At 35.0% G+C, this 14,030-nt stretch overlaps 1 non-coding gene across 1 annotated transcript; it reads left to right on the forward strand.

Annotated features, from left to right (window-relative positions):
* The first annotated feature begins 699 nt into the window (after positions 1–699).
* Positions 700–920, forward strand: LOC123887850. The gene has a single exon (XR_006801840.1). It is a non-coding gene; the product is annotated as a small nucleolar RNA U3 (small nucleolar RNA).
* Positions 921–14,030: the final 13,110 nt, after the last annotated feature.

The raw sequence follows: 14,030 nt of genomic DNA on the forward strand, positions 1-14,030 counted from the left end.
TACAGAAGCGTTAAGCCTGCATAGCTTGTTATCACATGTTCCACGACGGCGGCTCTTAATTTTAGGCCTAAATGCATTTGGTTGGCGTTCTAGAATTGCTTCAACAACTTATTGTCAAGACTCTTCATTGGAAACATTGTTAAAACAAGTTACATAGTTACTACCAATATTCCTGATGCAAAATAGTCATATATAATATCTGCACAAATCACAAAATGTTAGCATCATTTAGATTCTTATTGCAAAACTAGGTTGATGTTGCACTGCAAGTGTAAAGAGAAAGTGAGAGAAGATTTTGCTCACAACTATAAGAATTTTGAATCATTACAATTGCATCGCTTTTACTTCTTTAGAGTAACATCTTTTGTCTTAAACTTAGGTCTTGGTTTTGATTTTGAAGATTCTAGTTTCCTAGATGAAATAAACATTAACTAAAGACTTAAAATATGAATGATTAGCCGAAATACATCTCTATATTTTGAATATTATATTCTAGTTTCCTTAAAATACAAATACTATTTTATGAAGAAGAAAAATGTCCAAAAAAATGATCATCTCTCCTATATTATGATGAAAATGACGACTAGTAGTATCACATGAATATCAAAACTTTAATTGAATCTTCAAAAATTTTAAACACCAGTTAGAATATACAATATCTTGGCAACTTGTTCCTCTCCACTTACTAGTTGTGTTTTTACGATCTTACTTGAACATGATCTGTTTTATTGGATCGTACTACTGTGTCTTTGATTTTTAAGGAGACCAAAACATAAATCTCGACGATGAATCATGACCGTGTGATCAGAGCATCATTAATGATTCTGTAGTGACATCTTTTGGGTGTCATCGTAAGATATTGTAGATGATCATTCTCTAGCACAATTTAATTAAGTTGCGACACGATTGTCTAACAGATTTCTCAACTCCTTTCACATCTTCATTACAATTTTTTGGTAGATCAAGAGGTTTCTTTTCTTCTCTATCTTGTTCGGTGCTTGTCTTATTTGGTTTCTCTAGACACAAGAAAGGTGATCTGATCTCTCTCTAACTGTAGAACAACCCCCGTTCCATTCTCATCCAATCCATACTCTGCCGTTGTGATGTAGCCACACCGAGTGATGGTGCGACGAGAGCTTTCTCAGCACCGCCGTCACTCCTCTTTCCCTTGCCCAGAAGCTATTATCGTTGTTCTCGGCCTTTCGCTGTCACTGTTCTCGTTGGTTTGTTGTTCATGATGTTTTTTTATGGCTTATTCCGTACTCACCGCTCTCAAAGATTAACATTTTTTTTCCATAAAAGAGTGTTTTTTTAATGGCATTCCATAAAAGAGTGTGAAGATGCCAACGAACAATTGACTGACTTTTATGAGAGACTTGTGAAATAATTGATCCTAATTGAGTTACTGATTCTCAAAAAAGGTTGAGACTTTTCAACCAAACTTTGACTTGAAGAGGTAAGGATTGGTTTAATATGCATTACCTAACTAATCTATTCAAAGTTGGATGAGGTGCAACATAAGTTTTATGATCAACTAGTAATAGACGTTATGGGTATTTTTCAACATTCCAAAAGAAATCAAATTATATATTCATTAATACATGAAGTAATATGTTTATTTCAAAGATGATTAACATAAATAGTAACGTAACATATTAATACGAATCACAACATAGACACAAATCATGGTTAATACAAAGTTAAAATGTCAATCATACATTTGCTTACATAACCTAAAATTAGGTATCAAAGTAAAATAAGATGCGCACAACATTGTTGATCAAAATATCATTGCCAACCACTCCATTACAACTTATACTTCACTCAACAGATGAAACTTGAAATGAATTACAACTTCTTGTTGTCTAAGTACTGAACAATGTAAAGGCAAAATAGAAACTGATAATGAAACATTAGGTAGCACATATAAGAAATATGTTTCAAATTAATTTGTAACCTTAAAAACCTGACCAACATTCAAATAAATACGATTGAATTGAACTCGAAGCCTATCTCCGAATTCGATTCCATTTTCAAAGCAAAAGTTTTTCCATCCTGCAACAATTTGGACATTTTCTGAAGGTTTCTGTGGATACTTCAAGTGAACTTTTGAGCTATTTTTTCCTGGGACTTCAAGGATGATATTTTAAAGTTGAAATCGCGAACATACCTTGAGAATTCATTTGGTAAAGTCTAAAAAAGTATAGTATTAGAATGAAACCGATTGAAAAAACACAAAATAAGAATGAGATATAGTTAAAAAAGAAAAACTGAGATGTGCAAAATAAATAGAAAAGAGTAAAACTAATAATTTGTGTTGTGGTGCAATGGTTGAAATCAGTAAGACTGAATTCAAAGGTATGTGTTTATGGAACCTTGTAATCCTTGTATCCGAACGAAGTAAAAGTTACATTGTAAATATTATGTGCATTTCAAGTTGACCATATGTATTGTTCACACTGTTTTCATTCAATCTTTCGTAGTAATCTACATCATTTTGTTCGATGAAACCAGCATAGTCTGGATCGATTTCTTCATCATACTGATGGTGAAATTGACTAAAAAAAAAATGGCAAATTATTGTTTTTATCAAGTATGAACATATAATAATAACGAAAAAGGTTTTTAACAGATCAGTAGCATAATATAATATCAATAACAATAAGAAGGATGAAATGTATAACCCTAATTTTCAAATGGACCCAGTATATAACGAATCAATATATGTTTTTTAACCCTAAATCTTAGATATAATGTATAGCCCTGAATTATTGGACTATAACTCAAATCCAGAAAGTGAACATTGAAATTAAAAATATCACAAAATAGTTGAAGTCAAACCTTGTTGTGCTGGTCGAAGGCATGCCAGATCTTTGTTGTTTGTTTGTTCTCATTGTAGAAACGTTGATTGCTCTACTGGTCGAAAGAGACTCTGTCGGTCTTGTTCGAGAAAGGAAAATTGCGATAAAATTGAGATTTAATTTTTTGCTTCTTTTTTGAGAAATGATAAGGTAAAATCAGTTGGAGAATTTGAAGGCAAATTAGTTGGGCTTTTGGGCCTGTTTTTGGTCCACCAAATTAGTTGGGCTTCTTTTGAGTGCCTATTTTTCCCATAGAGTGCACGTAATTGGATTGTTGCTACAAATAATATATTAAGAAACTTAGTAAACAACCATGACAAACGAATTGTTATATACAATAAAAGGTGCAGAAAATACCCAAGGTCTCGAAGAGTAAGGTTAACTTGAACTTTCCTATTTCCAGAAGTAGGTTGTGAATAACCAATTTGATCCACCAGTCCAATAACATCTAAACACAAATAATTAACAAATGTGTTAAACGAATTTGGTTGTTTGTGACAAATAAATGCAAGTAAACATGAAAATATACCATATAATAAATCTTCACTAAAATCAAGTTTGATGATTTCAATAAAAGGTTTAAACTTTGTGACTGGATCATCAATTTGATGAACATTGACATCTTTAACTATAGTTCCACCATTGAACCTCAGCTTGTAAACATGATGTGATGCTTTGTACAGGTCATCATTCTTTGAAACTTGAATATTTTGCATTGTGTAAGTGTTGTTCACAGTTAAAGCGATCTCTTGTTCAGAATTCTGAATAACCTCATTAGGAATGAAAACAGAAATTTCATCTCCCTGAAATACAAAGATAACCAGATGTAATAATAGTTATTTGATAGTTTGTTGTACAACTGATTTGGTACTTTCTATTTTTTTGATGAAGTATAATAAATTTTTGATGAAGAAACATAGAGGTATCTATTTGAACACATACTTTTCTGATATTTTTTAAACTTTAACACCAACATATTATTTTGATGAACAAACATAGAGCTAAAAATTTGAACACATACTTTTCTTATATTTTTTAAACTTTAACACCAACATATTATTTTGATGGACAAACATAGAGCTAAAATTTTTAACACATATACTTTTCTGATATTTTTTAAACTCTAACACCAACATATTATTTTGATGAACAAACATAGAACTAAAATTTTGAACACATACTTTTATGATATTTTTTAAACTTTAACATCAACAAATTATTTTGATGAACAAACATAGAGCTAAAACGTTGAAGACACACTTTAATGTAAATTTTTAAACTTTAAAACCAATAGCAGGTTAAGAATCTGCAAAAAACTAATCCCTCCGTTTTAAATTACTTGTCTTTTTAGAGAAAAAAAACAAGAAATCAAGAAAGTGTATTTTTACACCTTATTTTCCTATTATACCCTTATTTTAATTCACCAATATTTTTTTTTGCACACACTTTCTCTTTCCAATAAATTTAATATGTTATTGTATCAATAAAAAAAAAGATACAGTAAAAAGATTTAAAATAAGGAGGGTATAATAGACAGAATATAACATAAATTATCAAAAAGACAAGTAATTTGAAAAAAATAAAATTTTCTAAAAAATCAAGTAATTTGAAACGGAAGGAGTAATATTCTTAAAAGGTTATCTTATCGTCAACAACCAACAGTTCAATAGACTATTTTCCATCTTTCAAGTTACTCCATTTTTCTTTGACCTTCACAGAAATCTTCCATAGATCTTTGCCGTCGTTGATATCTTTCACACTCTCGAACTTTCTAGCTATTTTCCTGACCAAAAAATTAAATAATAATGACATTAAGCCGAGTTAAAAAATTGAAAAAAAAATGATATCTTCCATAGATCTTTGCTTTCGTTGGTGTTATACGAAGAAGATGAAGTTTACAAACATGATATTGCAAGCGTTGATTCAAGAGATTCGAGTTAAACGAACACGATGAAGTTTCAAAAAAACATGAAATAAGTTCGATTTATATCATTGCAAGCGTTGATCCGAGTTATTTCAGTTTGAAAAAACTATAAATGCATGTTCTTGGTAGAAAATTGCAAGCGTTGATCCTAGAAAATAACTAATAAGAATGACCATTATAAGATGCATAGCAAATGAAACATAAGTTGAAGAAGATGAAGAAGTAGATGAAAAGATTATTCTTACCTTTGTTGTCTGAATGGAGGAGAGAAGAGAGAAATGAGTTTGGGTTGTGTGAAGGAAAAATGAATAGAGGGAAGAGTGAAGGTTTTTGTCAGTTTTGTTTTTTTCCATCAAAAAGTCATGATGTGACATAAAGTTAGTACTTGAATTTCAATTGGTATAGTTCAAGTCCAACCATGGCTTGCACAAAAGTTTCTTTTTGTCTCACATAGTGGGAATATGACTCAGTTACTTTTCATTCTGGTTCAGTTACAAATTTTTTGCACAACAAAATATCCTTAATTTGGACAGGTGGCAGCTTCTTAGGCAAGGACAATTTTGATTTTACCATAGGCATTAGTTTTCTTATATTGTAATATTGTAATTGATTTTTCCCTATTACAAAATTTAGATTTTTTAATGATAAATTGTTATGTTAATTTATTTTTCCTCGGCATGATTTGAATTCTGAACCTTCAACTCCTCCTTAACTCTTAATCCAATCAACTCAATCAGTTGAACTGATTATCAAAAAAAAAAAACTCAATCAGTTGAACTATCCATCATTTCCCTCTACGATCGATACATGAGATTTAAGATGAATCTTAGGAAATCTACAAGGAACATTTTTTATGGCTCGATGGAAACGCAGATGTTCGCTTCACGATTTAGAGCTCAAACTTGTATGTATTCTCCTAGATATGACTTAGTTTGGCCCGACTTTTTTTTAACTTAAAAGTTGACTTAAAGCTAAAGTTAAAAATATTGACTTTTAATATAAAGTTAAAGTTGTTTGGTAATTATTTTAAAACCATCAAAACTTATAGCTGAAAACTAATTAATATATATCATAAAAGACTAAAATATTTTTTTTATTATTTTTTTTGAACCAAACAAACTTAATTCATATCATTAACTAATAAATGTTCAATACATAAGGGAATAATCTCAAATCTATGGAAATTAGCTCAAACATTGGTCGCCCTAGCAAGAGTATGAGCAACCAAATTCGCTTGTCTCCTAACAAACTTAACCTCAAAGTTTACATAAGGAGATGACATAAGAAGAATAATGTCGTTAACAATTAAACTAAATTCCGAGTTGCCACGTCTTCTCGAATGGATAGCGTCAACCAACAACTTTGAGTCACTTTCAAATTGAACTCACTCAAATCCACGATGGATGACCTCTTTCATAGCATGTAATAGTGCCAATGCTTCGCCTTCCACTATGGAATAAGACGGCTGCTGCCATTGAGTCAAGCCAGCCACAAAATGCCCATTGGTATCACGAAATCAAAGACCCATAGAAGTAACACCGGACCCAACTACAAACGCAGCATCAACATTACACTTTATCAATCCCACTCCTGGTTTCCCCCATGAACCGGCCTAGGATCCCCAACAGGAACAACATTATGACGCTGCAGTTGGTGGACAGTAAACCACTCATTCCAGACGACGAACGCCATGCTTCTAACTTGGCTCGGGGACTGAATATTGTCATTCCAGATCTTGTCGTTTCAATTATGCCAAATGCACCAAAATAACGATGCAACCTGTCCTATCATTGCACTATCCTCGTTTCTGCACATTCGAAATACCTTGTCTGCGATAATCACGAGTTGCTACGCATCCAAAAAAAACATGAGTATCATCTTCGACCTCAACATTGCACACATGACATCTTAGTTCACATTGTACATAACGTTGTCTCAAGCGGGCTCGCGTCGGCAGACACCCCCTACACAACCTCCATAGTAAGTGACGCGTTTTGTGAGGAGATTGAGCTTTCCAAATATCATTCCAATTGCCCTCTACATGGTGCCTATCGCTTTGAATAATACATCTCATGGCTAGATTGTAACCAGATTTAACTGAATAACACTCATTCCTTTTCTCCTCCCAAACCACGTTATCCTCTTTAACCGAACTAATAAGAGGAGTTGCAATAATCTCTTCCACTACCCGACCTGTAAACAAGCTACGAATCTTAGCTATATCCCACGCTTTATAATTCTCAAGTAACAAGTCTTTAACAACTAAATGATGCACATCTTCCACTTGAGGTGAGGACACCCAACGATCACCCTTTCCACGCAGCCATGGATCATACATAACACGGATTCTGTCGCCACTACCAATCTGCCACCTACACCCACGTAAAAGAATTGGTTCATCCTTCCAAATACTATGCCACGCAAAGCTAGGATTATAGCCCAAAGATGCTTCGAGTAACGAATAGCGTGGGAAATACCTTGCTTTAACTAGTTTAGCCACCAACGAGTCCGGATTTTGAATGATGTTCCATGCTTGTTTAGCCACCATAGCCATATTAAACGCTTCAAAATTATGAAAACCTAAACCACCCTTCGCCTTAGGGCATGCAAGTCTGTCCCAAGCTAACTAGTGGATCCCTTTATTGTTGTTACCTCCGCCTCCCCACCAAAAGGCATTTAACATTTTCTCGATATCATCGATGAGTGACGAAGGAAGGATAAACATACTCATAACATATGATGGGATGACTTGAAGCACAGATTTTATCATAACCTCCTTACCGGCCTTAGACAATGCTCTTCCCCTCCAAGAATTCATTTTCTTCCAGATACGATCCTTGATGTAAGAGAATATTGTTTTCTTACTCCTTCCTATCATAGACGGCAGACCAAGATATATACCTGTTCCTAAAACATGACGGACACCAAGTATACAGGATAGGTCTTCTTTATCGGCAGGAGACATATTGCGACTAAAAAATACTTCGGATTTGGCCAAATTAATTTCCTGACCAGAGGCTAGTTCATAAGTATGAAGAATGCTCATAAGCTGATTTACCTCTGCTACACTTGCCTGGCAAAACAAGAAACAATCATCTGCAAACAGAAGGTGAGACACCTCTGGTGCGCCACGACAAATTCTCACTCCATGAACATCACCCCTCCCAACCGCTTGGTGAATAAGAGAAGTCAAGCCTTCCGCTACCAGAATAAACAGATAAGGAGAAAGAGGGTCTCCTTGTCGCAACCCACGACCCGGTATAATCGGTCCAACTCTGTCATAATTCATGACTACCGAGTAATTGACAGAGCTTACACACATCATTATCCAACGTATCTAAACGTCACCAAATCCCATGCTAGTCAGAACTCCACGGAGAAAACCCCAGTCCACCTTATCATAAGCTTTGCTAATATCAATCTTTAGTGCTAACTCACCTCTGCGCCATGTAGTTTTTCTCTTCAAAGCATGAATCACTTCGATGGCAATAAGAGCATTATCAAGAATCGATCTACCTTCCACAAATGTTGACTGCTCCTGGGAAACACACTTATCGAGACAAATCTTCAACCTCTTAGCAAGCACTTTATATATCATCTTATAGAGGACGTTACAGAGAGATATAAGACGCATGTCTTTCATAGACATCGGATTGTCACATTTTGGAATGAGACAAATATTTGTTTCGTTAAGACTCGTGGGAAAGTACCCTCTCTCCAACCAGTTAGATGCTGCCAAAAAAATATCATCACCACATTGCTCCCAGAACCTCTGATAAAAAGCTGGATTAAATCCATCAGGCCCTGGGGATTTATCCGAATGCATCTGAAATAAAGCTTGTTGAATTTCAACCTTTGTAATAGGCGCTACAAGGTAGATATTATCCTCATCCGTCACACGCCTCTGGATTAGATTAAGGACCGGTTCATGTTCGCCATTCTTAGACTTAAAAAGAGCATCAAAGTATTGTTTCGCTACCCCACAAAGCTCCTCTTGAGTATGAACCTCGGTGCCGCCTTCATCGACAAATTTACTAACCTTCTTTTTCTTGTGAAGAGCAGTTGCCGACTTATGGAAGAAACTAGTATTCATATCACCTTCTTTAAGCCAATAAAATATTTAAAAATAAAAGAAAAATTCTTTTAAAATTTATATTAATAAAATACAAAATATTTATAAAATGAATAAAAATGTATAAAAAAATTCTACCAAGATCGAAAATAATTTGCAAAAGAGAAATTATTTACAAAAGAGAAATTATTCAATGATGATACAGATTATATTCTTATAAAGAAAATATAAATTATATTAAAAGGGTTGAATAATATTTCTTTGAAGAAATTTACACAAACAATTGAATAAATAATATTTTATTAAATATAAACAATCTTTTTTACTAGATTAAATACACCTTTACATTTTGACATTTTTTTTAAAAGGGCTATAATAATCAATTGTTAATACACTCATAAAAAAAATATAATTTAAATACTACTATTTCATTTTATTTCTTTTGTGAATTTTATACTGCTATTTATATATTACCATTTCATTTGTCAATAAAAATATAACGTAACCAAATACCCCAATTAATACATTTAATAAAAAATAATTGTAGCTTATAAAAAAAATATTATTTGTAGAAATTGGATAAACAAGTAAATTACTACAAGCACATGCCAGTAAAATAAAAGAAACAATTCAATGTAGTGGTGGCACGCCATAAATAAATAGCAAGAAATAGAGTCAGAAAAATATATAAAATAAAGGAAAAACCATACAGGATCAGTAATCAGTGAGAATCGAAGAGGGGAAAAGAAAAATAAGTTAGGCATGATTCAAATTAAGTTGATATTTTTAACTTTTCTAATATCTCCTTTTTATTCAATTTTCAACTATAAAATTAAGTTGCTTATTAATTGTTATTTGAAATAGTGTTTGACCCTATTTTTTCTTTTAAGTGATTATAAGTTGAAAAAAATTCGGGCCAAACACTACCTTAACCTAATCAACTCAATCAGTTGAACTGATTATAAAAAAAAAAAACTCAATCAGTTGAACTACCCATCATTTCTCTCTACGATCGATACATGAGATTTAAGATGAATCTTAGGAAATCTACAAGGAACATTTTTTATGGCTCGATGGAAATGCAGATGTTCACTTCACGATTAAGACCTCAAACTCGTATGTATTCTCCTAGATATAACTTACTCGGAGGTACAATGGAGGACAATATTGCAGACAAAGTATTAGATCTGTTGTGTGTTTTATTCTAACTCACAAGTCACAACAATCAAAATACAAACACCATATGTATTTTATATTTCTATCTTAGTTTTTATTTTCTAGAACTTAATTAATCTAATTAAAGAACAACATAATTGTATCAAAATTTTAATTTCAGAAGAGCCATTTCTTTTATAAAATAATGTAGCACTTAACACAAATTATATTATATGTATGAGAATGAGCTAAGAAATTTGTTAACATCTTGTAGGTCCCTAGCTACTTAACACAAATGCTAGCTGCAACATAGCATTTACTCAGAGTTAAGTAAATAGAGTCGCTCATAACCTTGCAAAAGCGTTTTTATATCGATCTAGCCCCATTGTTCATTATTACTATCCTCCTAGTTGGATTTTTTTCTATTATAAATAATGATCAATGAGTTCCTTTTGCTTAAAAAAAGAAAAAAAGATTAAATAATGTACAAATTAATCATTAGTTGGTACAGTGATGATTGAAGCTGAACTTGATAGGAAAAATTGTTGCAAATTGCCTTGAAAACGTGAAGAAAAACAACACTAGTCTGCTGTTTTCCGCCCCGGGCGGAAAACCTGTGTTTCAGGCGGAAATTTGAAGCAGGAAAAGGGGTGCTCTCTGTTTTGGCGCCCCAGGCGGAAATGTTGGTGTTTCAGGCGGAAGTTTCCGCCTCAGGCGGAAAAAGCTGCGCCTCGGGCGGAAATCACTGCAGAGTATTTAAAGGGTCACGTTTTCTGTTTTTCATAACAAGTTTTTAGGGTTTCTGAGGCCAACATACAAACTAGGGTTATAAGAGAAACATCTTGGGAACACTCTAGGGTTGGGTAATCATTCTATCACCTTGGGAAACACTTTCATTGAAATCTCTTGGTCACGGGAAGAGATTTGGGAAAAGGGTAGAAATAGGATAACTCTATTTTCTTGCAACTCTTTTGAGAATCTCATTGTAATCAAGGAACAAAGTTTGATAGTGGAACGGAGAGCTGCTCTCTCCCCCAGATTAGGTCACATTGACTGAACTGGGTAAACAATTTATTGTGTCCTTTTCTTTTCTCGCCGTTTATCATTATTTGTGATTATTATTGCCGTTCGCTTATTTTGATTGCTTAATCGTATTTGCTCCACACATCAAGATTATTATTGGTGTGATTTTTATCGAATTCACAACAATTGGCGCCCACCGTGGGGCAAAGGATCAAACGAATTAAGTATCATGGGTTCTAAGTGGGACATCGAGAAGTTCACCGGGAGTAACGACTTTGGGTTGTGGAAGGTGAAGATGAGGGCAATATTAACTCAACAGAAGTGTGATGAGGCGCTTCTAGGAGAGGCACACATGCCTGCTACTTTGACACCAGCAGAAAAGACCGAGATGAATAATAAAGCACTGAGTGCGATTATTTTGTGCCTTGGGGATAAGGTGTTGAGAGAAGTAGCGAAAGAAAAAACAGCTGTGGCTATGTGGACCAAGCTTGATGCGTTGTATATGAAGAAGTCTTTGGCACATAAGCAGTGTTTGAAAGAACGGTTATTTTTCTTTCGTATGGTGGAGAATAAGTCGGTAATGGAACAACTATCGGAGTTCAATAAAATTATTGACGATTTGGCGAACATTGATGTGAATCTGGAAGATGAGGACAAAGCGTTTCACCTGTTGTGTGCTTTTCCCAAGTCTCTTGACAATCTCAAGGATGCATTGCTATATGGCAAAGAAGGCACTATCACCTTTGATGAAGTCCAATCGGCTTTGAGAACCAAGGAGTTGACTAAACTCAGAGATATGAAAATTGATGATAGTGGAGAAGGCTTGAATATTGCAAGGGGGAGAAGTGAAAACAAAGGGAGAGGAAAAGGGAAGAAACACAGGTCCAAGTCTAGGGCAAAGGGTGATGGTGGTGGCAAGTTCAAATGTTACCATTGTCATGAACCAGGTCACTTCAAGAAGGACTGTCCCGAGAGAAGGGGTGGTGGTAGTTCGTCAGTTCAAATTGCCGCTAGTGAGGAGGAAGGTTATGAGAGTGCAGGAGCACTAACAGTTACAAGTTGGGAACCTGAGAAAAGCTGGGTCATGGACTCAGGGTGCTCATATCACATTTGTCCAAGAAAGGAGTACTTTGAAACCTTGGAATTTAAAGAAGGTGGAGTTGTCCGTCTCGGTAACAATAAGGCGTGCAAGGTTCAAGGTATGGGTACTATCCGTCTCAAAATGTTTGATGACCGTGATTTCCTTTTGAAGAATGTGAGGTATATTCCCGAACTTAAGAGAAATTTGATTTCCATAAGCATGTTTGATAGTCTAGGGTATTGTACTAGAATTGAACGTGGGGTAATGAGAATTTCAAATGGTGCATTAGTAATTGCTAAAGGGTCTAAAATTAATGGTCTTTATATTTTAGAAGGTTCCACTGTTATTTCTAATGCATTAGTAACTAGTGTAGAGGCTGCAGATATAACCAAACTATGGCATTTGAGGTTAGGGCATGTCAGTGAAAGGGGTTTAGTTGAACTAGCTAAACAAGGTTTGCTAGGACAAGAAAAATTGAACAAACTAGAATTTTGTGATAACTGCACATTAGGCAAACAACACAAGGTGAAGTTTGGGGTGGGAGTGCATAATTCTAGTAGACCATTTGAGTATGTTCACTCGGACCTTTGGGGTCCAGCGTCTGTTTCCACTCATGGGGGAGGTTCATATTTTCTTACTATGATTGATGATTATTCTAGAAGGGTATGGGTTCACATAATAAAGAACAAAAGTGATACCTTTGAAAAATTTAAGGAATGGCATACCTTAATAGAAAATCAAACAGGAACTAAACTGAAAGTGTTGAGAACTGACAATGGCCTGGAGTTTGTTTCAGAGCAATTTAATGAGTTTTGCAGGAAACTAGGTATAAAGAGGCATAGAACCGTTGCATACACACCGCAGCAGAATGGTCTGGCTGAAAGGATGAACAGGACCTTGCTGGAGCGCGTGAGATGTATGTTGTTGGGAGCTGGATTACCCAAAAGTTTCTGGGGAGAGGCAGTTAACACTGCTGCATATTTGATCAACAGATGTCCATCAACAGGAATTGATCTAAAGACACCTATGGAGGTTTGGAGTGGCAAGCCGGCAGACTACTCTAACTTGAAAGTCTTTGGAGCTTTAGCATTTGCACATGTCAGGCAAGATAAGCTTGATGCTAGAGCTGTGAAGTGTGTTTTCATTGGTTATCCCGAGGGTGTGAAAGGTTACAAGCTGTGGAAGATGGAGCCTGGAGGATCAAAGTTTATCATAAGCAGAGATGTCACTTTTGATGAGACCCGGATGGGGATGAAGTGCAAAGACCTGGAGAAAAGACCAGAAACAGGGATGGAGAGAATCCAGTTTGAGGTGGAGCCTTCCATTGATGAGAGGGAAAAGGAGGATGAGACTCAAGTACCTGATGAGAGTGGAAGTGATGAAACAACTGTTCCTGACTATCAGCTAGCAAGAGATAGGGAGAGGAGAGTTATTCGTCCACCTAATAGACTCGGTTATGCTGACCTTATTTGTTATGCTTTGAATGCAGCTGAAGAAGTGCAAGACTCGGAACCAAAGAACTTCAGGGAAGCATCAGAAAGCATAGATAGTCAAGACTGGCTGAAGGCAATGAATGAGGAAATGCTTTCATTGGAGAAAAACCAGACTTGGAAGCTTGTGCCATTACCTAAAAATAAAAGGGTAGTTGGTAGCAAGTGGGTGTTCAAAAGGAAAGAAGGTATACCAGGGGTCGAAGCACCAAGGTATAAGGCGAGACTTGTAGCAAAGGGTTTTACTCAGGTAGAGGGGATTGATTACAATGAAATCTTCTCACCGGTGGTGAAACATTGTTCTATAAGGGTACTTATGGCTATTGTCAACATGTATGATCTTGAGTTAGAACAGATGGATGTGAAGACCGCATTCTTACATGGAGAGTTAGAAGAAACTATCTACATGCAACAACCTGAAGGT

The sequence above is a fragment of the Trifolium pratense genome, linkage group LG5 (genome assembly GCF_020283565.1).
Source record: "Trifolium pratense cultivar HEN17-A07 linkage group LG5, ARS_RC_1.1, whole genome shotgun sequence".
In the NCBI taxonomy this organism is placed as follows: domain Eukaryota; kingdom Viridiplantae; phylum Streptophyta; class Magnoliopsida; order Fabales; family Fabaceae; genus Trifolium; species Trifolium pratense.